Source organism: Dasypus novemcinctus, chromosome 4 (genome assembly GCF_030445035.2).
Source record: "Dasypus novemcinctus isolate mDasNov1 chromosome 4, mDasNov1.1.hap2, whole genome shotgun sequence".
In the NCBI taxonomy this organism is placed as follows: Eukaryota; Metazoa; Chordata; class Mammalia; order Cingulata; family Dasypodidae; genus Dasypus; species Dasypus novemcinctus.
In genome coordinates this window covers 99696279-99710820 of record NC_080676.1, presented here as the reverse complement: position 1 = coordinate 99710820, position 14542 = coordinate 99696279, and positions in this window count along the sequence as shown.

The following is a 14542-nucleotide window of genomic DNA, read 5'->3' as shown; positions in this document are numbered from 1 at the left end:
TCGCTGTGTGTTCTTCCGTGACTGCTCCCATCCTTTTCAGTGGCACCGGGAATCTGTTTCTTTTTGTTGTATCATCTTGTTGTGTCAGCTCTGTATGTGTGCAGTACCACTTCTGGGCAGGCTGCACCTTCTTTTGCACTGGGCGGCTACCCATATGGGATGCACTCCTTGTGTAGGGGGCTCCCCTATGTGGGGGACACCCCTGAGGGGCATGGCACTTCTTGTGCACATCAGCACTGCACATGGACCAGCTCCACATGGGTCAAGGAGGCCTGGGGTTTGAACCGCGGACCTCCCATATGGTAGACAGATGCCCTATCCACTGGGCCAAGTCTGCTTCCCCTGTGTATTATTTAATAAATATATTACACTCACACCAACACGTCCCCATAAGAATCATGTTTTTTTGAATTTCAATTGAAGCTCATGGACTCCTAGTTAAGAACTCCTGCTCTAGGAGGACCAAGTACTTTAACTAGTGGTCTTGGGGCCACAAGGAAAGGCAAGCCTCATGTATCTGTGATTTTTTAAACTTCTGCTCACACTGTGATTGCTAATGTCCCAATGGCCGAAACATGTCACATGGCCAAGCATAGCTGCAAGAGTGGCAAAATAAACTCCAATTCTTGATAGGAAGGGTTGCAAAGTCACAGGGCAAAGGCAAGTACCCCGAGGGAATGAAGGAATTTGCAACACTGAACAATCTACCACAACATGTGAATGTTAAGTTTCACAAAATGATGTCCAATAGTTTTTCTAAGTGTATTTTAACTAATTTAAAACTGCCATAGCAATGCATAAGAGAATCTGTTTTTGAGATCTACGCTGTCTCAAAAAGGCTAAATTACACCTCTTTGTATACATGCCAGTATAAAGATCAAGGAAGTGGATGTGGCTCAACTGTTTGGGCTCCCATCTACCATATGGGAAGCCCTCGTTTCACTTCCCAGGGCCTTCTTGTGAAGGCAAGCTGGCCCGTGCCTGTGGAGAGCTGACAGCATGCACTGCGAGAGCTGGTGCAGCAAGATGACCCAACAGAGGGAGACAAGCAGACACAGAAGAATGTGCAGGGAATGGACACAGAGAGCAGACAGCAAGCAAGTGGCAAGGGACCAGAGGATAAATAAATAAAATAAATCTTTAGAAAATAAATTTAAAAAGATCACATGGCAGCATTGTCTATCCTTTTTTGGAATCAACTGTTTTATTTTTACTTACAACTTTCTTTCTCCCTTGTATAATACTTTGATATGAGCACAGGGAGCAGGGATGGAAATGCATTTGAATAATGCCATGATCCTGAATCCAGAATCATTTCTCATTAAACAACTAAGTCTTTCTTTGTGGCTTCAGTTCAATCCTGGGCACTGAGACTTCTTTTGAGGAATAGGTAGGTTATCTAGCAGGGACACACACACAGATATATTTGTCTTAGGCCTCTTGCTACCAATTTGAAACACAAGCCCAGATAGATCTGAAACACAAGCAATTGGACACAGTCTACAGAGAAGTAGAAATCTCTGCTGTGCAAGGTGGCAAAATATAATTGAGAATAGGATTTCCAGCTCATTTATTTTTATATCTCGTGAAAAGCATAGTGTAGTCCAAATATCACTGACTGTGAAATATGCCAGGCTGACTTTGAGTCAGATTTTCTCCATTTATTTAATTTGCAATGCAACTTTGGATATGTAGTCTACCAATACTCATTCTTAGTGGCCTTTAAAAGGTAGTTTTAACATCTATTTCACAGCAATGCTGCTAATGTCAATTAAATTGTATAACAAATATTTTTGGCAAAAATTATTTAGGAAGACTTTTGTGTTCGCATATTTGAATTTTGAGATGTGATTCAGTGACTGAATGTATGCAATAACACAATGATGTATGCTGTTATTTCAGTGAAACCACAGACTAATTCCATGATAAAATAGGTAAAACCACTTTTTCATATTTTTTAGACAGAAAAATCCATTGATTGACAGTATTTTTCACTTTTCAATCAAACATGGATAGTTCAACCCAATCTAATATTCTCAGAGCATGTATCATTGATGATATTTACATCTCTGAATATGTAGCTATAATTCTTATTTTATCATTTTTATGTTACAGGGATTATTATTTCCAAGAATAAAAAAATTGACATTGTGGCATGAACTTTGTATAATGAGAAAGCCAGTCACAACAATGCTTATGCAAGAATATTTAAAAATTTGACTTATGCAGAGTACAAATATGAGAATCTTAGAGCTTCTTAAAGATTATAATATTTAACATACATAGAGGTTATATACAATTGTAAAGGCATTCAATGGTGTGCTTTGGCAAATAAAATTAATTTGAAAAAGTTTTCTCATTTCATGAAACAGATTAAGGGAAAATTACATTTTGTTAATCATTCTGTTAAGTATGCATCAAGGTTATTTGGCAAGGACATTAGTGATACTTCATTGAATCATAAGAGTCATCATTTTTTAATGTTCTTTTAGATTTGTGACTTTATTTGTATTCATGGAAATTATTGAAGTTTCTACTGTCTCTTGTGTCTGGTCATTTATAGGCTATGGAATGTATAAATAATTCTTTAGAAATCACTAGAATAGTGATTCTTTAATTGTTTCCCTATCATAATCCTTGGGGGTTATTTGTTAAAATATAGACTATTCTTTCTCACCTATGATACTAATCCCTTTGGCCTGGAAAATTAATTGGAAATATCTTTTTATAAGTTAATGTGCCACCTGTTTCTGCTGTAACCAATCTGTACAAAAGATTTGGGAGCCACTTCTCTAACATGCTTTGAATAATTCTCACTTGATAAGTCAGCAACTAAGTAAGGACATCAGCTGGAGTGATTTTTTCAGATGCTCACAGCAGAATAATTGTAACATAACAATAGAAAATCATGCTTTCCAATTATCAGGCCAAAATTGATCTTTGCCAACTGCTTGTTTGATCATTTTTTCACTTTTTTTCCCAAAACATTCACTAGTTTGTCTTCTCAATAAGGGATTAAGATTACATTCATTTGTAACTAACTATATAGGGATGTTATTTTCATGTCACATGCTGTTTATCTTTATATCTCTTTAAATAAAGTCGCTACTCTATAAATAAGTCCAAAACGCCCAGTTGAGTTTATGATATCAGATATATAGAACAATAAAAAAGTAACCTGTAGCTACCTGACCACTTAAGGCTCGTAGTTTCACAATTTGTCCCCCAATAATTCCATTATTTTACACAGGGGAAAACATGTCCAAAGGAAATAAGGCAACTTCTCCTAGATCATTCACTGGCTTATCAGCAAAGTAAGGCCTTGACAGTGGGCATTAATAATTTGGTTTTTCCTAGCATAAGACTGAGTGGAAACTAACTCATAGAAGTGGAAAACAATGACAATATATGTGATATTGTCAAATTGGTGTATGTGCCATGTCTGGCATGAGTGCATGGAAGGACTGAGACTTTTCTTGGTGATGTTATAAAAGTATGTGTGAGTCATACTGCAGCCTCTCTAGAAAGTTCTTTGTTCCAGGGGACGATGAGAGATGAAGCCTTCCTGGGACAAGAGAAATAGAAGATGGGGACTAAAGAGGGCCCAAAAGGGGTAGAGTCTTGTCCTTTTTGGAGTCCAAATGTAAGTTTAGAGGGGGAATTTCCAGAGCACCACCATGATCCAAAGGTCCCTGTATTAGTCAGGGTTATCTAGAGAAACAGAATCAATAAGAGATATCTGTTAATAGTACGTGATTCTTCAAGAGTCTCTCACACAGCTGTGGGGATACACAGTCCAGGTTCTGCAGGCAGGTCACAACCAGGGGCTGCAATGAAGGTCCAATGAAGGTTCTTGATGAGTTCTGGGAGATGTTGGCTGTGCAAAGATAAGCTGGGAAATTCTCTCTCAATGCTGGAATCACTTCCCCTTTTAAGGATTTCAACTGATTGGATTAAGCATCACTCATTGCTGATGGCAATCTCCCTGATTGATGTAATTATAACCAACTATCTGTGATTTACCACGGCAGTAAAGTCAATGGTGACTAACGTCCATAACTGCCCTTGTACTACAGTTAGCCCATTGCTTGCTTGACCAAACAACTGGGCACAATTACTTGGCTGAGTTGACACAATAGCCTAACCATCACAGGCCCTGATAATAGTAGTGTTTTAGTCTACTGAACAGAATGGCTACTAGAATGGAATATACAAAAAATAGTCGACTTTTACTTTTACAATGGGCATTAATTATAAGCTCACAGTTTTAAGACTGAGAAAAATGTCCAAATCAAGTTATCATTAGGCAATGCTTTTTCCCCAAAGATTGGCTGCTGGTGATCCTGGACTCCTCTGTCATACGGCAAGTCACATCTCCTGGTCTCTCCTTTCTTCTCTGGGTTTCATTTCTTTTAATTGTTGGTTTCTAGGGCTTTCTCTCTCAGCTTCTGTGGGTTTCTCTCCATATTCATTCATTTATAAAGGACTCTGGTAAGAGAATTAAGACCCACCTGATCCTGCCCCAAGTGCAGTAACCTAATCAAAAGGTCCCACCTGAAATAAGTCCACACCTATAGGAATCTATTAGCTCTAAGAACATGATTTTTCTGGGGCTCACAAAAGCCTCAAACTATCACAAGGAGTCATGAGTCTCTCTTCTTTGCTGATGGGCACAGAGGAGAAAGCATAGTAATCACATAAATATAAATATTAATAAGCATATTTATTTTATAATATTTATAATGAAATTCAAATGAATAAAATATGAACATATAATTCAAAAAGAAGTATACAATTTTAAGAGTCACTGTGAAGTCATATTTCACAATGAAACAGCAAAAGAAACTGGCTTCAGAACTGGCATGTTTAACCACAATATTTGTCAGAGACATGGCATTAAAATCAGGCACTGCAGTATGTTCTTGTTAGTTCATGGCTTATAAAACTTTAAACAAACGAATAAATCCATTTAGTGATATGGAATTCTAAAAGAATACCTAAACATAGTAGCATATCTTGAATTTTCTTATTTGTGAGGTTTATTTAAACAAAATTGTTTCTGAAGAATGAATTATATCTGGTACAAAAATGTTGTCCTTACTATTGCGGAAGACATGACATCTGATACTCATGGCAACATTTGGGCCCTTCCTGCAATGCACAATGGTATTCTTTGAGAATTATTTGGGATTCACTTTACTTGCTTTGAAAGCATGTTTACCTATTTATTTAAAAATAGACATTTATTTTTTAAATGCCTATTTAAATGTTAAATAATGTTAAAATACTTTTAAAACATTTTTTCCACTACCTATTTCTAGAATGGTAATCTTGTAAAGAGGAATATCATGATGGCTTAAGTACAGTTGAAGGATAAAATCAATTTAGAAGTAGTTGGTCACATAAAATTTTTTCTCAGTCCAATAAGGGAAAAATTAATTTTTTAAAGTAGTACCATATGCCTACTTCACCCTTTTGTAGCCTATATGTGAATTGCCAAGAGATCTTCTGTTCTGTCCCAATAAGAAAAAGGAAATGGAAAGTTGAAAGGTTTCAAGGCTTTTTCATTAATATTATGATATTTGTGGAAAGCTTAGATTTGTACATTGTGATCTCCATGGTGGAGATACAGATTCAACATTATTCCTCTTTTTCTTTCTTTGTGTTTTAGTTTGCTAGGCTGCCGAAATGCCATATATAAGACATGGGTTGGCTTTTAACAATGGGAATTTATTAGATTACGAGCTTACGGTACTGCCCAAATCATGGCATCAGATTCAGGTGATGCTTTCTCCCAGACGACTGCCTCACAGTGATCCTGGATTCCTCTGTTGCACGGCTAGACACATGGTTGTATCTGCTACTCTCTCCATCTCTTCTGGGTTTCGTTGCTTACAGCTTCTGGCTTTGTGACTTTTTTCTCTGCTTCTGTGGGTCTCTCTGTTTATCTTTCTCCATATTCATCTTGTTTATAAAGGACTATAGTAAAAGGATAAAAACCCACCCTGAGTCACACCTTTCTGAAGCAACCTAATCTAAAGGTCCCACCTGTGATAAATTCACACCCACAGGAATGGACCAGCTTTAAGAACATGATTTTCTGGAGTACATGCAGTCTCCAACTTTCATGCTTTGTATAGGTTTGGTCATAGTTCAAGGTAAAAATTTTACTTAATCATTTGAAATGGCACTTTCCATTATTATTCTACAAAATTCTTGGATGAAAGAGACATACTATTTCAACTGTCCAATTTTCTAAAAATAGGCCACTTCATCTTTAACTTTTGACATTAACGAGTTATCTACATTCCTGTGGCAAGCCTGTCTACCACAGAAACAGCAAAATCTTCTCATTTAAGGAAGATCAATAGCTGGAAACATTTTTCTTTTATGCAGTCCAGTTTGCAACTTACTTTTAATATCTTTTAAAATACATACGCAAATACTGCATGAGATATTACTACCATTGTAATATCTCAAGTTTAATTTTTGGCAGTAAATAGAGTATGGTACAAACTTAGAAGTGAAAAATGAAACAAGTTTATGTGTATTTTTTCCTTATATGATAATTTGACTTCTGGGGTTGAATTTCTACTTTGGAAAATATACCTGTGCATGTGACAAATTTGAAATTGTGTGACTTTCAAAACATCCCTTGAGGATTTTTGTTTTTAAAATAGATATTACATTTTGTAAAACCTACAAAAATGTTCTGAAAGCTTTCATGGAATTATCAGTGGTAAATCCATGGATTTTAATTGACCCAATCTGACAATTTACATTTTTAAAAGTCTCAGATTAATTTCAGAGTCCAAAGAATGAAATATAGATAGATGGATAGATAGATAGATATAGATAGATAACATTTGAAAACATGTTTAATGAGTAAAACAGAAATTTAGAATCTGCCAATAAAGAAGAGAAAGTAGTTACAATCCATAACTCTGGCATTACATAGACTTTGGCTTCAATTTTCGCACTGCCTCTTAAATGTTAGATAATCTGGGTAAGATAGTTATTCTTTCTACATTTCAATTACCTTATCTGTAAAATGGAAATTAATTTTTACCTTATAGACTTGTGAGAATAATTGTAATAGTATAGTAGAGTCCTTAATGCATAATAAGCATATGCTAAATGTCGTTTACTGTTACTAGACACCTCCTTAACCCAAGAATGGGGTTGATGTAAAGGGAGGGTATCTAAGGTAGAACACACAGGACTAGTATCCTGTAAAGATGAGCAGAAAGTCTAAATCCATGAAGGCTAACCAGAACTCACACCAGAGGGCATACGCCATTATCTTGGGAATGTACAATAATGATTCTTAAACTTTTTGGTTAAATGAAAGCCTTCTTAGATTGCTTTTCCTGATTCATGATTTTTGTACTTCAGAAATTCATTAGAGAGTTAACCAGTGATATTGATTCAGGTTTTCAAAAGTTAATCATTATTGAATCATGGTAAAATATACACTCATGTAAGATTGACAAGGATAATGGGGGAAAAGGAATAATCAAATTACTAGAGCTTTCTAACCTATACCATTTATAAATATAGAACATAGATAGTTGTCTTTTTGTTGTCTCTTCTCATCTTTTCCTTTTATGTTGTCAAAAACCTATGCATGTCTTCGCACAAAACAATGAAATAATTGAAATATTAATATTGCTCCTGCCCTTGTATATGGAAAAGACTCAAAGCTAATATAGAAATGATAGAAATTGAGGTCTTCTCTGTATTTTTCCAATTTTAGTATATGTGCTGCTGAAGGGAGCACAAAACTGAGGTCTTATATATGTGCATTTAAAAATTATATAGTTCAATTCTGATTTTCTTTATAATTGACTGTTTTCAATGACTTAATATTCTAAAGTAATTTATTTTCTTCATTTTGTAACCAAGAAAACAATGGCTCTGAAATAATTTCATTTTATGGTTCATTTTGACTATTGTATAATTTAATAATCCAATCAGCAAAGCTTTTCATTTCTTACTCTATTTGGAAGCTGTTTTGGCCAAGGATTAGAGATTCAGCAGGGTGGCATCCACTACCTCTTGGCATCTAGTAAAGAATGGTTTATTGACTGAACACTCACAGTATGCTCAAGCTGAATCATTAGTGCTATGTAAAAACCTTGTGATTTCCTTTTGTAGCACTTATGCCACATATTTCATTATTTTTCAATGGTGTCCTGCCATGGCTGTTTCAAATCATGTCACCTTAAAACCTGTAGGGTTTTATGTTATCAATGTAGGGTATTTTAAAAATAAGTTTTTAGAGCTTATGTTTTCAGTACAGTTTTAAAACGTTTTTATTATGCAGTAAAATAGCTTATGTGGAGTATTTACATTTGAAATTATAACTAAAGGTATCTTATAGAAATGAACCAAATGGCTATGCCATGGATTTTACTGAGACTTGATGTGGAAGGACTACAATGCCATCATTTTGCTTAATAGTACACAGAATGGTTCTGAAGTATCTATATTACCTTTGTAACATACATTTTCTTACTGATGCTATCATGCATTTTTCCCATTATGGTCACAGTGTCTGGTAGAGAGAAGTATTCTGAAAAATGGGAGGCCTTTTGCATGTTCTCCTTTTAAATCATCTGAGCATGTTTCACAGAATACTCTTCAAAAAGTAACCAGCACATAACCCTCTTTATGGGTTACCAAAAAAACCTCTTCAAAATGACTTTTTCTTTCAGGTGTTAATAATTAAGATTATTTTTTCTGATACTTTCATACTTCTTAAAATAAGCTTTTAGAACTGAAATCCATATATATGCAATTCGCTACATGAAGCTGGCACTCAATTTTTCTGCCAGGTAATAATAATTTAATAACACTAATTTCAAGTTTGGTTTTAAGTTTACCAAATATTTTTTATCAATATTTCCATTTATTTAATCTCAGTATTTAATATATAGGAATTATGGGCATGGGCATTGGTGGGAGAGATATCTCTTGTCTGAAGAATACTCTAGTAATACAGATAGCAGAAAAATAGAATCTTGGAACAACAGAACTTTTCTTGAAAAGCCAATATATAAATGAAGAGAGTTATTTTAACTAATGTTCCAAGGTTCTATTTTTCTTCTATTTTTATTACTAGAGTATTCTTCAGACAAGAGATTAGATCCCCAAGAACTTCAATTATTGGAATTACCAGATTCAGAATATAAAGTATTTAAGGCATTTTTAAATAAAACATGAAATCACAAAAACATAAGCAACAGCCAAATATGAAATATATATATATATATAATATACAAAGAACACTGACAGTTACACTAAAAAAAGTAAAAATCCTAAAAGAAAAAAAAGTTAGAAAAACCTTGAAAGTAATAAAGCTGTGCTCATTCTCACATTCTCACACATAATTTAAAAATGAGAAACAAAGCTCTACTCGAACACAATTTGAAAAACATGATTGAAAAATACTCCCAATTCTAAGACCTCATTTTGTTACCCAGGCTTAAAACAGACACATTTCTACATTGTGGTAGAAGGCAAGGGCACCATGGACATTGCAGACCTGTGATATTGAAAACAGGTACAATATTATATGTATATATAAAATAACATATTATAAACATATATATCCTTTGACCCTGCAAACCCATTTCTTGTAAAAATACCTTTCACATATGAATAAAATGTCTCCTGTTAAAAGACATTTGTTTCAACATTGCTTAGATAGCAACAGATTGGAAATGGCCTAATATGTCTATCATTAGGAGGCTGTTTAAATTATGGTATAGTAAATAGATGCATAAGAACCTTTTAAAGGTATATAGAAAGATCTCAATAATTTATTGTAGAATGGGAAAAGGATATTTAAAATATTTGCTAGTATGTTTATAACAAATGTAGAAATAGAAAAAAAAATACTAATAAAAGCAGCTGCCTATATAGGGTGACAAATGAGTAGCCATGAGAAGAAAATTTTTCAATGTCTATCCTTTTGCACCTTTCAATTTTTGAACCATGTGAATGTATTATCTGTGCAAAAATATACTATGAAATTAAAATTTAAAAATATAAGTAGGGCACAATTAAATTAGCTGGAGCATTCTTAATTCCAGATATGTACTTTTTGTAGACTTAATCTCAACATTGATATCTGCATAAAATAATTACTTTATTAATCATATGCAGAAAATGTATTACGGGTCAATGAATGCTGGTAAGTAGCAATAGATTTACAATCGATTGAAGAGTGTGGTTGCCAGGAGTCATATGCTGAAACTGTTCATCCCTGTGCCTTTGCATGTGCTGTTCTTTGTGCCTCCAATTTCCTTCTCCTGTGTCTCCTATTTGTCTCTCCAGGGCACACTATTCATTCTCTAAGGCCCTGTTCAATTACTACTTTAAAAAGTTTAAGCATACCTCTCATATCTTACTTTGTTCTTTCTTAAGAACTCTCATGGCACTTATAATCTTTTATTGTAATTTTTTTCTTACACTTTTCCCTAAAATCCTGTAAACTACTTGCAGGCAGGAATTATACCTTATCTATTTTGTGTTCCTAGGCTCTAGCAATGAATGACACATAGTGGGGCCCAATGAATATTTTTTGAATTTTTAATAATAAATGAAATGCTTAAGGGGGAGCACAAGTTTGCTTGAATATAGACTATTTTAAAGAAAAATCTAAGAATATAAAAATGACTTTTTATAAACTATAACTTAAAAATGTGGGCAAAAGCCTAATAAAGGGGCAGAGCAATAGTATTTCTTTTGAACAATTTGCTCAAGACTTTCAAATTAATCCAGTTTGATCAATTTGTTAATTGCAATGAATAAAGGTTAAGTAATTTTCCCCATATAAGACAATTTAAAAGTTGAATATGGTTCTGAATTTCTCCCAAATCTTTATTCTTTGCTCAATTCACAGACAACCTTAACTAAGAATATGATTAAAAATGCCTAAGGAGGAATATAAACTTTAGGAAACTACCAAAAGATAAACCCACATTCATTTATTCTACAAATTGGGAAACACTGGACCAATGAGAAAGGAATATAGATAGCCAGTTATTACCAGAAACTTGTTATTTATAGGTGCTTTTTAAAAGCTGATCTCAGTGTTCTTAAAGGATGTAGAAACAAGCAAACAAACAAACAAACATCATGATTTTTATTTCAAGATACATTTCCTAAGGGAAAATGAAATGTGGCGATAGGTAACTGTAGAGTTTGTGAACTAAGGAGTTACTCTTTTTAAGACAGTTGTGTTACCTGGTAGCAGAGATGATTTGAGTCTGCTTCAACTAGCCTTCTTACTCCTTTGTTCAATTGGCATTCATAGTGGTCAATAAATAAAGAATTCAGTTTTAGATATTATTTTCTATGTTACTTTTCCCCTTTCTAGATTTTGATTACCTGGGATGTTTCATGCCACAAGCAGTTAATTATTCCCTTGTTATTTAGCTGGTAAATATGTGCTCAGAACATTTTTTGATACTTAATACATTTGGTAGAAAGGTCATTGTTGTTCAAAAACAAAATCATAAAAAGAATAACTTAAAACCCCAAGAAATTAGACTCAAACTTGGTTAGAAAATCAAACTGTATTTTTTCACTCTATTCATTTAACATAATATATTCAGGTAAGTCACTTAATTTTTCTTAGGTTCAGTTTAAGATTTAATAAAGCTGTAATAGAAAATAATAAGGAATGGTTATATGTGCTAATTAATACAATTTATATCTGTGATTATCATATTTTATGTTCTTTAAGTATTATTCAGTGCTTTAAATTATAAAAATATATTGAAATTCATTCATATTTATTAAGTAGTTTGATATGATTAAAGATAGCATATAGAGGCTTATAATTTTGACTTTTGTGGGTTTCAACTCCTTGACATGTTTTAAAAAAATCATGAACTGTTCTTTGACCATGTGATAAAGAAATAAATTTTTTTTCAGATAAGGCTGTTTAGATGTATTAAAATAGGTCATTTGAAGGAGTGGCACATAGTCAACCAACAAATTCTACATTCTCAGAAAGGTCTATTTCCTACTGAAAATTATCCTTTTGGTCATATAAATCCATCAAAAGTCAAGGAAATGGAAGGAAAAATAGTTTCTCTGTTTCAACAGATCTACCCAATGCATCATTCTTAAAAATCTAGCCCCGGATCATGAACTATCTAAACCCTAATTTGACATATGTAATGACAAGTTGAGCAGAAAAAGAAATAGATACACTTATGTGGGAAACAGAATAGGAATAAGTTCTGTTTCTATAGTACATTTATTTGAGGGAGCTTAAGGCATGTGATGAAAATGATATGACACTATATACAAACTAATTCTCTCAGGGATCATATCTAAAATAAAGAATACAAAGTTTTCACTGGCACATTTTGTAGTGTGCTGAGGAATCTTTATAGGCCATTTGTTAACCTGTGATCAGATTCTTATGTAATGTCATGGTAAGTCAGAATTTGTGCATTTCTCTGTTGATTAAAAAACAAAAAGAAGAAACACTCATTTTTCAAGGCTTGTTCAAGTCCGCCTCTTCCATGCAGCCATCTTGAAATGCTTCAGCTCAACAGCTCTCTCTCTCAGAGGGCCTGCTGTACTTTTAGGCAAGTAGAATCTCACATTTTAAAGCTCACTAACAAAAGATTATGTTACTTTACACACCAAAGTAGTGATTTACGGAAGGAAAATCCCAGTTAACCACCTCTGTTATGATTGCTATTTTATCTTTGCACTTTTTTTTTCTTTCAAAGATACAATGTGTTTTTTTCTAATTAGAAGGTCAGGAACTTTGTTAACTGAGATCAATGAATAATACCTCTAAAATGACATGTACAAGAGATGGACATTTGAGAGAGAGAAGAAAGGGAGAAGGTAGGAGGAAGGGAAAGAAATAGAGATAAAGATGAGAAGGAGAGAGAGAGGGAAAGGGAGAAGACTATCAAAGTCATTTGAGACTGTTATCACTGAGAGGTCTGGGATTCACTTTACCCACTATAAATTAAGTTTAAAGATTCCATGTTTTATTAGGTTGGTGTAAAAGCAATTGCGGTTTTGCATTGTTGAAATGTGCCATTTGATATTGGCATACATTCTTAATAGTGATTATGTTATACATCATTTTAATGTGCATTTCTAGCTTTATGTTTTTTTTTGCTAATGACTGATTACTTGCTGTTTATTTTATAGTTATTTTAGACTACAGAATTGATGTTAGACAAAAAACAAATTCTAGCAATTTTCTTATTTGAGTTCAAAATGGGTAGTAAAGTAGCGGAGACAACTCGCAACAACAACAATGCATTTGGCCAGGAACTGCTAACAAATGTACAGTGCAATGGTGGTTCAAGAAATTTTGCAAAGGAGAAGAGAGCCTTGAAGATGAGTGTAGTGGCCGGCCATTGGAAGTTGACAACGACCAATTGAAAGCAATCATGGAAGCTGATTCTCTTACAACTATACAAAAAGTTGCCGAAGAAATCAAAGTTTATTCTACGGTCATTTGGTATTTGAAGCAAATTGGAAAGGTGAAAAAGCTTGATAAGTGGGTGCATTATGAACTGACAAAAAAATCGTCATTTTGAATGTCTTCTCTTATTCTACGCAAGAACAACCACGATTTCTTGATTCGATTGTGATGTGCAATGAAAAGTGGATTTTTTATGACAACCAGCAATGACCAGTTCAGTGGTTGGACAGAGAAGAAGCTCCAAAGAACTTCCCAAAGCCTAACTTTCACCAAAAAAGATCATAGTCACTGTTTAGTGGTCTGCGGCTGGTCTGATACACTACAGCTTTCTGAATCCCAGCGAAATCATTACATCTGAAAAGTATGCTTAGCAAATCAGTGAAATGCACAGAAAACTGCAATGCCTGCAGCTGGCATTGGGCAACAGAAAAGGCCCAATTCTTCTCCATGACAACACCTGACAGCATGTCACACAACCAACACTTTAAAAGTTGAATGAATTTGGCTATGAACTTGAACTTTTGCCTCATCCACCATGTTCACCTGAACTCTCACCAATGGACTATCACTTCTTCAAGCATCTTGACAACTTTTTCTCAGGGAAAACACTTCCACACCTGCAGGATGCAGAAAATGCTTTCCAAGAGTTCATCAAATCCAAAGCATGGATTTTTATGCTACAGGAATAAACAAATTTCTCATTGGCAAGAATGTGTTGATTATAATAGCCTCTATTTTGATTAATAAAGGTGTGTTTCAGCCTAGTTATAATGATTTAAAATTCATGGTCTGAAACCACAATTCCTTTTGCACCAACCTATATATTCTACATTCTTTGTATAAGGATTTATGGGAAAATCATTTCCCCCCAAATATCCATAAGATCACTAAATGGGACAGCATTAATTCAAGTTTATAATGTAAAAGTAAAGAGCGGACATGTTTCTCATCCTCTCTGCAACTCTATTAACTCCTCTCCCTTCTTTTCATTTTTTTGTCTTTGTTTTTTTAATGTTACATTAAAAAAAATATAAGATCCCCATATACCCCCCACCCCCCTCACCCCAC